Genomic DNA, 11,362 nt, shown 5'->3' on the forward strand with positions numbered 1-11,362 from the left:
TCTCAGGTTTGGTATTAGAAGCATTGAGATATCACATCTCATGCTATAGGAAGGCTCTCACGTTTGGAAAGGTAAGGAGTTGGATATCACATTTCATGTTAGAGGTAGGATCTCAGGTTTGGTATTAGAGGCATTGAATATCACATCTCTTGCTATCAGAAGGGTCTCAGGATTGGAATGGGAAGGAGTTGGATATCACATCTCATGCTAAAGGGAGGGTCTCAGGTTTGGAAGGGGAAGGATTTGGATATCACATCTCATGCTATAGGAAGGGTCTCAGGATTGGAATGGGAAGGATTTGGATATCACATCTCATGCTATAGGAAGGGTCTCAGGTTTGGTATAAGCATTGAGATATCACATCTCATGCTTTCGGAAGGGTCTCAGGATTGGAACGGAAAGGAGTTGGATTTCACATTTCATGCTATAGGTAGGCTCTCAGTTTTGGAAAGGGGAGGTTTTGGATATCACATCTCATGCTATAGGAAGGGTCTCACGATTGGAATGGGAAGGATTTGGATATCACATCTCATGCTATAGGAAGGGTCTCAGGATTGGAATGGGAAGGAGTTGGATATCACATCTCATGCTATAGGAAGGGTCTCAGGAATGGAATGGGAAGGAGTTTTATATGACATCTCATGCCATCGGAAGGATCTCAGGTTTGGTATTAGAAGCATTGAGACATCACATCTCATGTTATAGGAAGGGTCTCAGGATTGGAATGGGAAGGAGTTGTATATCACATCTCATGCTATAGGAAGGGTCTCAGGTTTGGTATAAGCATTGAGATATCACATCTCATGCTATAGGAAGGGTCTCAGGATTGGAATGGGAAGGAGTTGTATATGACATCTCATGCCATAGGAAGGGTCTCAGGTTTGGTATCAGCATTGAGATATCACATCTCTGCTATCGGAAGGGTCTCAGGATTGGAATGGGAAGGAGTTGGATATCCCATCTTATGTTATAGGAAGGGTCTCAGGTTTGGTATTAGAAGCATTGAGATATCACATCTCATGCTATAGGAAGGCTCTCACGTTTGGAAAGGTAAGGAGTTGGATATCACATTTCATGTTAGAGGTAGGATCTCAGGTTTGGTATTAGAGGCATTGAATATCACATCTCTTGCTATCAGAAGGGTCTCAGGATTGGAATGGGAAGGAGTTGGATATCACATCTCATGCTAAAGGGAGGGTCTCAGGTTTGGAAGGGGAAGGATTTTGATATCACATCTCATGTTATAGGAAGGATCTCAGGTTTGGTATTGAGGGATTGAGATATCACATCTCATGCTATCGGAAGGGTATCAGGATTGGATTTGGAAGTAGTTGGATATCCCATCTCATGCTATAGGAAGGGTCTCAGGTTGGAATGGGAAGGAGTTGGATATCACATCTCATGTTATAGGAAGGGTCTCAGGATTGGAATGGGAAATACTTCGATATCACATCTCATGCTATAGGAAGGCTCTCAGGTTTGCAAGGGGAAGGAGTTGGATATCACATTTCATGTTAGAGGTAGGATCTCAGTTTTGGTATTAGAGGCATTGAGATATCACATCTCATGCTATCAGAAATGTCTCAGGATTGGAATGGGAAGGAGTTGGATATCACATCTCATGCTAAAGGGAGGGTCTCTGGTTTGGAAGGGGAAGTATTTGGATATCACATCTCATGTTATAGGAAGGATCTCAGGTTTGGTATTAGAAGCATTGAGATATCACATCTCATGCTATAGGAAGGGTCTCAGGTTTGGAATGGGAAGGAATTGGATATCACATCTCATGTTATAGGAAGGGTCTCAGGTTTGGTCTAAGCATTGAGATATCACATCTCTGCTATCACAAGTTTCTCAGGATTGAAATGGGAAGGCGTTGGATATCCCATCTCATGTTATAGGACGGGTCTCAGGTTTGGTAATAGAATCATTGAGATATCACATCTCATGCTGTAGGAAGTGTCTAAGGATTGGAATGGGAAGGACTTGGATATCACATCTCATGCTCTAGGTAGACTCTCAGGTTTGGAAAGGGAAGGAGTGGGATATCACATTTCATGTTCAAGGAAGGATCTCAGGTTTGGTATTAGAGGCATTGAGATATCACATCTCATGCTATAGGAAGGGTCTCAGGATTGGAATGGGAAGGAGTTGGATATCACATCTCATGCCATAGGAAGGGTCTCAGGTTTGGTACAAGCATTGAGATATCACATCTCTACTATCGGAAGGGTCTCAGGATAGGAATGGGAAGGAGTTGGATATCACATCTCAAGCTATCTCAGGATTGGAATGGGAAGGAGTTGGATATCACATCTCAAGCTATCACAGGATTGGAATGGGAAGGAGTTTGATATCACATCTCAAGCTATAGGAAGGGTCTCAGGTTTGGAAAGGGAAGGATTTGGATTTCACATCTCATGTTATAGGATGGTTCTCATGTTTGGTTTTAGAAGCATTGAGATATCACATCTAATGCTATCGGAAGGGTCTCAGGTTTGGAAAGGGAAGGATTTGGATTTCACATATGTTATTGGATGGTTCTCAGGTTTGGTTTTAGAAGCATTAAGATATCACATCTCATGCTATAGGAAGGGTCTCAGGTTTTGGAATGGGAAGGAGTTGGATACACATCTCATGTTATAGGAAGGATCTCAGGTTTGGTATTAGAAAAATTGTGATATCACATATCATGCTATAGGAAGGGTCTCAGGATTGGAATGGGAAGGAGTTGGATATGACATCTCATGCCACAGGAAGGGTCTCAGGTTTGGTATAAGCATTGAGATATCACATCTCTGCTATCGGAAGGGTCTCAGTATTGGAATGGGAAGGAGTTGGATATCCCATCTTATGTTATAGGAAGGGTCTCAGGTTTGGTATCAGCATTGAGATATCACATCTCTGCTATCGGAAGGGTCTCAAGATTGTAACGGGAAGGAGTTGGATATCACATCTCATGTTATAGGAAGGATCTCAGATTTGGTATTAGAAGCATTGAGACATCCCATCTCATGCTATAGGAAGGGTCTCAGGATTGGAATGGGAAGGAGTTGGATATCACATCTATTGTTATAGGAAGGGTCTCAGGATTGGAATGGGAAGCACTTCGATATCACATCTCATGTTATAGGAAGGCTCCCAGGTTTAGAAGGGGAAGGAGTTGGATATCACATTTCATGTTAGAGGTAGGATCTCAGGTTTGGTATTAGAGGCATTGAGATATAACATCTCATGCTATCAGAAGGGTCTCAGGATTGGAATGGGAAGGAGTTGGATATCACATCTCATGCTAAAGGGAGGGTCTCAGGTTTGGAAGGGGAAGGATTTGGATATCACATCTCATGCTATAGGAAGGGTCTCAGGATTGGAATGGGAAGGATTTGGATATCACATCTCATGCTATAGGAAGGGTCTCAGGTTTGGTATAAGCATTGAGATATCACATCTCATGCTATAGGAAGGGTCTCAGGATTGGAATGGAAAGGAGTTGGATATCACATTTCATGCTATAGGTAGGCTCTCAGTTTTGGAAAGGGAAGGTTTTGGATATCACATCTCATGCTATAGGAAGGGTCTCACGATTGGAATGGGAAGGATTTGGATATCACATCTCATGCTATAGGAAGGGTCTCAGGATTAGAATGGGAAGGAGTTGGATATCACATCTCATGCTATAGGAAGGGTCTCAGGAATGGAATGGGAAGGAGTTTTATATGACATCTCATGCCATCGGAAGGATCTCAGGTTTGGTATTAGAAGCATTGAGACATCACATCTCATGTTATAGGAAGGGTCTCAGGATTGGAATGGGAAGGAGTTGGATATCACATCTCATGCTATAGGAAGGGTCTCAGGTTTGGTATAAGCATTGAGATATCACATCTCATGCTATAGGAAGGGTCTCAGGATTGGAATGGGAAGGAGTTGTATATGACATCTCATGCCATAGGAAGGGTCTCAGGTTTGGTATCAGCATTGAGATATCACATCTCTGCTATCGGAAGGGTCTCAGGATTGGAATGGGAAGGAGTTGGATATCCCATCTTATGTTATAGGAAGGGTCTCAGGTTTGGTATTAGAAGCATTGAGATATCACATCTCATGCTATAGGAAGGCTCTCACGTTTGGAAAGGGAAGGAGTTGGATATCACATTTCATGTTAGAGGTAGGATCTCAGGTTTGGTATTAGAGGCATTGAATATCACATCTCTTGCTATCAGAAGGGTCTCAGGATTGGAATCGGAAGGAGTTGGATATCACATCTCATGCTAAAGGGAGGGTCTCAGGTTTGGAAGGGGAAGGATTTTGATATCACATCTCATGTTATAGGAAGGATCTCAGGTTTGGTATTAGAGGGATTGAGATATCACATCTCATGCTATCGGAAGGGTATCAGGATTGGATTTGGAAGTAGTTGGATATCCCATCTCATGCTATAGGAAGGGTCTCAGGTTGGAATGGGAAGGAGTTGGATATCACATCTCATGTTATAGGAAGGGTCTCAGGATTGGAATGGGAAATACTTCGATATCACATCTCATGCTATAGGAAGGCTCTCAGGTTTGCAAGGGGAAGGAGTTGGATATCACATTTCATGTTAGAGGTAGGATCTCAGTTTTGGTATTAGAGGCATTGAGATATCACATCTCATGCTATCAGAAATGTCTCAGGATTGGAATGGGAAGGAGTTGGATATCACATCTCATGCTAAAGGGAGGGTCTCTGGTTTGGAAGGGGAAGGATTTGGATATCACATCTCATGTTATAGGAAGGATCTCAGGTTTGGTATTAGAAGCATTGAGATATCACATCTCATGCTATAGGAAGGGTCTCAGGTTTGGAATGGGAAGGAATTGGATATCACATCTCATGTCATAGGAAGGATCTCAGGTTTGGTATTAGAAGCATTGAGATATTACATCTCATGCTATAGGAATGGTCTCAGGATTGGAATGGGAAGGAGTTGGATATTAGATTCTTGCTATAGAAAGGGTCTCAGGTTTGGAACGGGAAGGAGTTGGATATCACATCTCATGTTATAGGAAGGGTCTCAGGTTTGGTCTAAGCATTGAGATATCACATCTCTGCTATCAGAAGTTTCTCAGGATTGAAATGGGAAGGAGTTGGATATCCCATCTCATGTTATAGGACGGGTCTCAGGTTTGGTAATAGAATCATTGAGATATCACATCTCATGCTGTAGGAAGTGTCTAAGGATTGGAATGGGAAGGACTTGGATATCACATCTCATGCTATAGGTAGACTCTCAGGTTTGGAAAGGGAAGGAGTGGGATATCACATTTCATGTTCAAGGAAGGATCTCAGGTTTGGTATTAGAGGCATTGAGATATCACATCTCATGCTATAGGAAGGGTCTCAGGATTGGAATGGGAAGGATTTGGATATCACATCTCATGCTATAGGAAGGATCTCAGGTTTGGTATAAGCATTGAGATATCACATCTCATGCTATAGGAAGGGTCTCAGGATTGGAATGGGAAGGAGTTGGATATCACATCTCATGCCATAGGAAGGGTCTCAGGTTTGGTACAAGCATTGAGATATCACATCTCTACTATCGGAAGGGTCTCAGGATAGGAATGGGAAGGAGTTGGATATCACATCTCAAGCTATCTCAGGATTGGAATGGGAAGGAGTTGGATATCACATCTCAAGCTATCACAGGATTGGAATGGGAAGGAGTTTGATATCACATCTCAAGCTATAGGAAGGGTCTCAGGTTTGGAAAGGGAAGGATTTGGATTTCACATCTCATGTTATAGGATGGTTCTCATGTTTGGTTTTAGAAGCATTGAGATATCACATCTAATGCTATCGGAAGGGTCTCAGGTTTGGAAAGGGAAGGATTTGGATTTCACATATGTTATTGGATGGTTCTCAGGTTTGGTTTTAGAAGCATTAAGATATCACATCTCATGCTATAGGAAGGGTCTCAGGTTTTGGAATGGGAAGGAGTTGGATACACATCTCATGTTATAGGAAGGATCTCAGGTTTGGTATTAGAAAAATTGTGATATCACATATCATGCTATAGGAAGGGTCTCAGGATTGGAATGGGAAGGAGTTGGATATGACATCTCATGCCACAGGAAGGGTCTCAGGTTTGGTATAAGCATTGAGATATCACATCTCTGCTATCGGAAGGGTCTCAGGATTGGAATGGGAAGGAGTTGGATATCCCATCTTATGTTATAGGAAGGGTCTCAGGTTTGGTATCAGCATTGAGATATCACATCTCTGCTATCGGAAGGGTCTCAGGATTGGAATGGGAAGGAGTTGGATATCCCATCTTATGTTATAGGAAGGGTCTCAGGTTTGGTATTAGAAGCATTGAGATATCACATCTCATGCTATAGGAAGGGTCTCAGGATTGGAATGGGAAGGACTTGAATATCCCATCTCATGCTATAGGGAGGCTCTCACGTTTGGAAAGGGAAGGAGTTGGATATCACATTTCATGTTAGAGGTAGGATCTCAGGTTTGGTATTAGAGGCATTGAATATCACATCTCATGCTATCAGAAGGGTCTCAGGTTTGGAAGGGGAAGGATTTTGATATCACATCTCATGTTATAGGAAGGATCTCAGGTTTGGTATTAGAGGGATTGAGATATCACATCTCATGCTATCGGAAGGGTATCAGGATTGGATTTGGAAGTAGTTGGATATCCCATCTCATGCTATAGGAAGGGTCTCAGGTTGGAATGGGAAGGAGTTGGATATCACATCTCATGTTATAGGAAGGGTCTCAGGATTGGAATGGGAAATACTTCGATATCACATCTCATGCTATAGGAAGGCTCTCAGGTTTGCAAGGGGAAGGAGTTGGATATCACATTTCATGTTAGAGGTAGGATCTCAGGTTTGGTATTAGAGGCATTGAGATATCACATCTCATGCTATCAGAAATGTCTCAGGATTGGAATGGGAAGGAGTTGGATATCACAACTCATGCTATAGGAAGGGTCTCAGGTTTGGAATGGGAAGGAATTGGATATCGCATCTCATGTCATAGGAAGGATCTCAGGTTTGGTATTAGAAGCATTGAGATATCACATCTCATGCTATAGGAATGGTCTCAGGATTGGAATGGGAAGGAGTTGGATATTAGATTCTTGCTATAGAAAGGGTCTCAGGTTTGGAACGGGAAGGAGTTGGATATCACATCTCATGTTATAGGAAGGGTCTCAGGTTTGGTCTAAGCATTGAGATATCACATCTCTGCTATCAGAAGTTTCTCAGGATTGAAATGGGAAGGAGTTGGATATCCCATCTCATGTTATAGGACGGGTCTCAGGTTTGGTAATAGAATCATTGAGATATCACATCTCATGCTGTAGGAAGTGTCTAAGGATTGGAATGGGAAGGACTTGGATATCCCATCTTATGTTATAGGAAGGGTCTCAGGTTTGGTATTAGAAGCATTGAGATATCACATCTCATGCTATAGGAAGGGTCTCAGGATTGGAATGGGAAGGACTTGAATATCCCATCTCATGCTATAGGGAGGCTCTCACGTTTGGAAAGGGAAGGAGTTGGATATCACATTTCATGTTAGAGGTAGGATCTCAGGTTTGGTATTAGAGGCATTGAATATCACATCTCATGCTATCAGAAGGGTCTCAGGTTTGGAAGGGGAAGGATTTTGATATCACATCTCATGTTATAGGAAGGATCTCAGGTTTGGTATTAGAGGGATTGAGATATCACATCTCATGCTATCGGAAGGGTATCAGGATTGGATTTGGAAGTAGTTGGATATCCCATCTCATGCTATAGGAAGGGTCTCAGGTTGGAATGGGAAGGAGTTGGATATCACATCTCATGTTATAGGAAGGGTCTCAGGATTGGAATGGGAAATACTTCGATATCACATCTCATGCTATAGGAAGGCTCTCAGGTTTGCAAGGGGAAGGAGTTGGATATCACATTTCATGTTAGAGGTAGGATCTCAGGTTTGGTATTAGAGGCATTGAGATATCACATCTCATGCTATCAGAAATGTCTCAGGATTGGAATGGGAAGGAGTTGGATATCACAACTCATGCTATAGGAAGGGTCTCAGGTTTGGAATGGGAAGGAATTGGATATCGCATCTCATGTCATAGGAAGGATCTCAGGTTTGGTATTAGAAGCATTGAGATATCACATCTCATGCTATAGGAATGGTCTCAGGATTGGAATGGGAAGGAGTTGGATATTAGATTCTTGCTATAGAAAGGGTCTCAGGTTTGGAACGGGAAGGAGTTGGATATCACATCTCATGTTATAGGAAGGGTCTCAGGTTTGGTCTAAGCATTGAGATATCACATCTCTGCTATCAGAAGTTTCTCAGGATTGAAATGGGAAGGAGTTGGATATCCCATCTCATGTTATAGGACGGGTCTCAGGTTTGGTAATAGAATCATTGAGATATCACATCTCATGCTGTAGGAAGTGTCTAAGGATTGGAATGGGAAGGACTTGGATATCACATCTCATGCTATAGGTAAACTCTCAGGTTTGGAAAGGGAAGGAGTGGGATATCACATTTCATGTTCAAGGAAGGATCTCAGGTTTGGTATTAGAGGCATTGAGATATCACATCTCATGCTATAGGAAGGGTCTCAGGATTGGAATGGGAAGGATTTGGATATCACATCTCATGCTATAGGAAGGGTCTCAGGTTTGGTATAAGCATTGAGATATCACATCTCATGCTATAGGAAGGGTCTCAGGATTGGAATGGGAAGGAGTTGGATATCACATCTCATGCTATAGGAAGGGTCTCAGGATTGGAATGGGAAGGATTTGGATATCACATCTTATGCTATAGGAAGGGTCTCAGGTTTGGTATAAGCATTGAGATATCACATCTCTGCTATCGGAAGGGTCTCAGGATAGGAATGGGAAGGAGTTGGATATCACATCTCAAGCTATCTCAGGATTGGAATGGGAAGGAGTTGGATATCACATCTCAAGCTATCACAGGATTGGAATGGGAAGGAGTTTAATATCACATCTCAAGCTATAGGAAGGGTCTCAGGTTTGGAAAGGGAAGGATTTGGATTTCACATCTCATGTTATAGGATGGTTCTCATGTTTGGTTTTAGAAGCATTGAGATATCACATCTAATGCTATCGGAAGGGTCTCAGGTTTGGAAAGGGAAGGATTTGGATTTCACATATGTTATTGGATGGTTCTCAGGTTTGGTTTTAGAAGCATTAAGATATCACATCTCATGCTATAGGAAGGGTCTCAGGTTTTGGAATGGGAAGGAGTTGGATACACATCTCATGTTATAGGAAGGATCTCAGGTTTGGTATTAGAAAAATTGTGATATCACATATCATGCTATAGGAAGGGTCTCAGGATTGGAATGGGAAGGAGTTGGATATGACATCTCATGCCACAGGAAGGGTCTCAGGTTTGGTATAAGCATTGAGATATCACATCTCTGCTATCGGAAGGGTCTCAGGATTGGAATGGGAAGGAGTTGGATATCCCATCTTATGTTATAGGAAGGGTCTCAGGTTTGGTATTAGAAGCATTGAGATATCACATCTCATGCTATCAGAAGGGTCTCAGGATTGGAATGGGAAGGAGTCGGATATCACATCTCATGCTAAAGGGAGGGTCTCAGGTTTGGTATTAGAAGCATTGAGATATCACATCTCATGTTATAGGAAGAATCTCTGGTTTGGTATTAGAGGCATTGAGATATCACATCTCATGCTATCAGAAGGGTCTCAGGATTGGAATGGGAAGGAGTCGGATATCACATCTCATGCTAAAGGGAGGGTCTCAGGTTTGGTATTAGAAGCATTGAGATATCACATCTCATGTTATAGGAAGAATCTCAGGTTTGGTATTAGAGGCATTGAGATATCACATCTCATGTTATAGGAAGGGTCTCAGGATTGGAATGGGAAGGTTTTGGATATCACATCTCTTGCTATAGGAAGGGTCTCAGGTTTGGAATGGGAAGGAATTGGATATCGCATCTCATGTCATAGGAAGGATCTCAGGTTTGGTATTAGAAGCATTGAGATATCACATCTCATGCTATAGGAATGGTCTCAGGATTGGAATGGGAAGGAGTTGGATATTAGATTCTTGCTATAGAAAGGGTCTCAGGTTTGGAACGGGAAGGAGTTGGATATCACATCTCATGTTATAGGAAGGGTCTCAGGTTTGGTCTAAGCATTGAGATATCACATCTCTGCTATCAGAAGTTTCTCAGGATTGAAATGGGAAGGAGTTGGATATCCCATCTCATGTTATAGGACGGGTCTCAGGTTTGGTAATAGAATCATTGAGATATCACATCTCATGCTGTAGGAAGTGTCTAAGGATTGGAATGGGAAGGACTTGGATATCACATCTCATGCTATAGGTAAACTCTCAGGTTTGGAAAGGGAAGGAGTGGGATATCACATTTCATGTTCAAGGAAGGATCTCAGGTTTGGTATTAGAGGCATTGAGATATCACATCTCATGCTATAGGAAGGGTCTCAGGATTGGAATGGGAAGGATTTGGATATCACATCTCATGCTATAGGAAGGGTCTCAGGTTTGGTATAAGCATTGAGATATCACATCTCATGCTATAGGAAGGGTCTCAGGATTGGAATGGGAAGGAGTTGGATATCACATCTCATGCTATAGGAAGGGTCTCAGGATTGGAATGGGAAGGATTTGGATATCACATCTCATGCTATAGGAAGGGTCTCAGGTTTGGTATAAGCATTGAGATATCACATCTCTGCTATCGGAAGGGTCTCAGGATAGGAATGGGAAGGAGTTGGATATCACATCTCAAGCTATCTCAGGATTGGAATGGGAAGGAGTTGGATATCACATCTCAAGCTATCACAGGATTGGAATGGGAAGGAGTTTAATATCACATCTCAAGCTATAGGAAGGGTCTCAGGTTTGGAAAGGGAAGGATTTGGATTTCACATCTCATGTTATAGGATGGTTCTCATGTTTGGTTTTAGAAGCATTGAGATATCACATCTAATGCTATCGGAAGGGTCTCAGGTTTGGAAAGCGAAGGATTTGGATTTCACATATGTTATTGGATGGTTCTCAGGTTTGGTTTTAGAAGCATTAAGATATCACATCTCATGCTATAGGAAGGGTCTCAGGTTTTGGAATGGGAAGGAGTTGGATACACATCTCATGTTATAGGAAGGATCTCAGGTTTGGTATTAGAAAAATTGTGATATCACATATCATGCTATAGGAAGGGTCTCAGGATTGGAATGGGAAGGAGTTGGATATGACATCTCATGCCACAGGAAGGGTCTCAGGTTTGGTATAAGCATTGAGATATCACATCTCTGCTATCGGAAGG

The sequence above is a fragment of the Ambystoma mexicanum genome, unplaced genomic scaffold, assembly GCF_040938575.1.
Source record: "Ambystoma mexicanum isolate Mex_15411 unplaced genomic scaffold, UKY_AmexF1_1 Mex_scaf5, whole genome shotgun sequence".
NCBI lineage: Eukaryota > Metazoa > Chordata > Amphibia > Caudata > Ambystomatidae > Ambystoma > Ambystoma mexicanum.